This window comes from Cimex lectularius, unplaced genomic scaffold (genome assembly GCF_000648675.2).
Source record: "Cimex lectularius strain Harlan isolate CLEC.00 unplaced genomic scaffold, Clec_2.1 scaffold148, whole genome shotgun sequence".
Classification (NCBI taxonomy): Eukaryota; Metazoa; Arthropoda; class Insecta; order Hemiptera; family Cimicidae; genus Cimex; species Cimex lectularius.
In genome coordinates this window covers 1,176,360-1,180,285 of record NW_019392849.1, presented here as the reverse complement: position 1 = coordinate 1,180,285, position 3,926 = coordinate 1,176,360, and positions in this window count along the sequence as shown.

The following is a 3,926-nucleotide window of genomic DNA, read 5'->3' as shown; positions in this document are numbered from 1 at the left end:
CGTCGTAAATCATCACAGTATATCACGTTCTTATGTCGGGTGAATCTTTTCAAGGAGCTGCATTGGGGTGGTTTCCTTCCAGCGAGGCAGATATGTTCAAGACATATAGGGCATGTGAGGGAAGGACTAAGTGACCAGCCTTCACCGGCTAATACAATTCCCACCCCCGGACCCACGCCGACATATTGAAGTACGAAGGTAAAGAAATAGCCGGAGAAGCCCCTTTCTGTTATAGACAAAATTGTCCAATCCATTTTGTTCTAACAAACCACTATTCAACATAAACATTATAAATATTGTTCTTCTCGTGTAGAAATGTGTGATGATTAGTGACCGTTAATCGATAATTATTCGTCAATCGTGAGATGCGGTCATCATAATCATCAGTAATTGTTTGTATTTGATAGAGTTAATGTAGTATTATTTGTAATAGTGGATGGTGTTAGTGTTGAGTTGTAGTTGTTGATTATTCTGTTAATAATGTGTTTAGGGTAGAGATTGTTAAGGAGGATCTGTTTGTATATCTTTATGTTCTTGTGATGAAGAACACCCCTTCTAAATCCAACATATATAAACATAAAACAGCAAAATCTTACTGGCACTCTCAACACGACACGCAAGAATGGCACAATTACACAGAAGACAAACACTTTGAGTGAGTAGAAATTACATTGATTATTTTAATTTATTAGTAATTAAATTAAAAGTAGAAATTAAAATTGAATATATAAAAAAATATATTTTGCATTGCATAAATTCACTTTTCCACATCCAAAATGTAATTGTTATATGTAAACAATGTTTGTAAATCCCAGGCCCTGAAGATGATCTCAATAAAGTTCGAAACGTTGGCACGATAAAGAAAATATTTTTCTGAAACCTACATCACACCAGACCGCATCTCACGATTTCTAAATAAATATCGATTAACGGTCACTAATCACCANGCCCTGAAGATGATCTCAATAAAGATCGAAACGTTGGCACGATAAAGAAAATGTTTTTCTGAAACCTACATCACACCAGACCGCATCTCACGATTTTTGAGTAATTATAAATATTTATATACGTTTTACTTACACATATTAATGTATAATTGATTGAATATAACTTTAAGCATCTGTTAATTAGCAAGATGTGATGTGTGGTCATCACGTTATTAAACTAAAACATTGACAGGAAAAAAATTCCACCCAATTGATTTTATCGAAAAAAAAAAAGAAAATCAACCCTGACCACCAATTTGGATTCCGAACAAGACATTTAACAACAGATCAAATTCACTGAATAACGGACGTAATAGAAAAATCTCTTGAAGAAAAACAAATTTTCTCTGTTATTTTCCTTGATGTCTCACAAGCTTTTGACAAGGTCTGGCACGAAGAACTCATTAATAAACTAAAAAAATGCTACCAAAGCAATATGTCGATATTATCAGTTCCTCCCTAACTGGCAGACTGTTTAGAGTCAAACAAGAAGATTTATTCAAAAATAAAACAATAAATGCAGGAGTGCCACAAAGTAGCATATTAGGTCTACTGTTTTACTTGTTATACACCAGTGATTTTCCGAAAATAGATGTAGTAAAAATTGCAACGATTGTAGATGTCACAGCGGTGATATCACTAGAGCCGACTATTCACCCATTCAACCAAAATCCTCCAAAATGCTTGTAATAATAAAATGAACGAATTGACAAAAAATGGAAAAACAAGCTAAATCAGCATAAATCAGTTCAACTAATCTTTACAAACAAAAAAGTGGAACATGTTCCGTCGTTCACAATCGATAGAACTGTTATACCATACAGCGTTGCAGCTAAATATCTGGGAATGATCTTAGAAGCCGAGCTGAGATGGAAAGAACACGTGAAAAAAAAGGACAGAAATAGGTTTAAGGTATAGACAACTATACTGGTTGACAGGATGTGGCTTCAACCTTGCTATACAAAATAAAATATTATCATATAAACAAGTCAGAAAGCCTATGTGGACATATGGTATTCAACTATGGGCCCGAAAATGTGGAAGCGACCAAACTCTTACTTAAACGAATCGCGGTCAGAAGATTAAAACAAACAAATCCATAGGAAAAGCCCTTAATTTTTCTCATTGTTTTTCCAAATAGTATTTGTTTATGCTATGTTTTAAATTTGGAATATCAATTAGAGGTAAGCAACATCCAGAACAAGGATAAAGGGTTTTTTAATGATCACTTTTTACGAAATTTAAAATGTTTGTACGGTCTCATTTGAATTCTGAATGAATAAACAGTTAATTTTCATCCTTTTTTTTTTCAATTTCATTTTTTAATCGTAAAAATGCCACTTAGTAGTGTGGCACTTATTCATGAAGAACTTTCCATCTGGTATGCGGCTATTGCTATCGGAGTTCCCTACGAAACTCCCTTAATACGCTGTTAGACGTTTTCGAGAAACTCGATCCTAACATAAAAGGCCCGATTTTGGACACCCTGGGGTAACAGAACGACGGTTTTTTTTTTAATTTTGAGAATTTTGGGAAACCGGCACCTTACTGTTGTTTAAGTGATCCATCAGCTCCAGGAAGTTCGAGGTGTCCAAATTTCTGAATGCACTGTTCGAAGAATATTAAATCAGTATGAATTGATGGCTTTTTGCCCATTAAGTAAGAGGGCCAGAACAGGCTGAGTTGCACGGCTCGCATTTGCTCGAGAACACAGCCATTGCTCTTTGGACGAGTGGTCTGTTGTACGTTTTACAGATGAGTGTAGGTTGGCTCTCCGATCTCTAGAGGGGCGTGAAAGAGTGTGGTGAAAGCGAAATGCAAGGAATAAAGCTTGCATTTTTCCCGAAGCCAACCTTTTCAACGTAGCTCAGTGATAGTGTAGGCGGGAATTCAATGGAGAGTCGCAGAGAGTTGGTTGTTGTTCGTGGGTGTTGTTGGGGGGACTTTGACGGCCTCACGCCATGTGAGTGAAATTTTGGAACATCATAAGTTGCTCCTTGATGAAATCAGCAAAAATCGCTCGCATAGTACAAACGTACCTTCACCAGCATCACATCAGGGTCTCAGCCCGGCCAGCCCGTTCTCCAGACTTGAACTCCATCGAACATTTATGGGATAACGTCAAAAGATGTATAAGAGCACGTCCATCACTTCCTGATCCACTCCACCATCTTGAAAGGACTCTTCGCGAAGAATGGGCTAACCTCCAGAAAAGAAACTTTTTCTGACTGGTAGAAAGTATGCCGAGGCGTCTTCGAGATGAGCAAATACGTGATATTGAAATGTCAATTAAAAATCTAACACCAAATTAAAACAAATTTTATCTGTCCGTCCGTTTTTCTTTTTTTCATTTGTCATTTTTCTTAGCAATTTACATTTTTTTAAACTTTTTTAGACAAAGGCTTGTTGGCGCCAGCCATCTTATTTTTGAAATATACTTTGTTTTGGATTAGTGTAATCCCTAATCCAACTCCCACGCTCATTACAAACCCAGTCCTGCTCTACTCCTTTGATAGAACGTTTCCTCACCTTTTGTCTCTCGTATTTTTTTCACCTTTATTAATTAAAAAAAGATCCACAATCACGCGAATCTCCGAAAATCCTCTGTGCTTCTACATCGATCTCTTCCACCTGAAATCATCTGATATTCAGCGGCGAGGACAGGGGAATCGAGCCCATACTCCCTACGCTTCTTGCAGCCGTCATCTGAAGGAAGGTGGTATGTCCCTTATGAATCTCTCCAGTCATTTATTTTAATTTAGTATTTTTCTTAAATTTATACTATTGGGTTGTCCGGAAAATAATGCAGGATTTTGGTATTAAACAAAAAAAAAGAAACTAGTTACTTTAAAGCAATGTTCTTTAATCAAAATAATTTCCCATACTCTCAATACATTTCTCCCAACGTGTTGGTAACTTATTAATTCCGTCTGAGTAGAA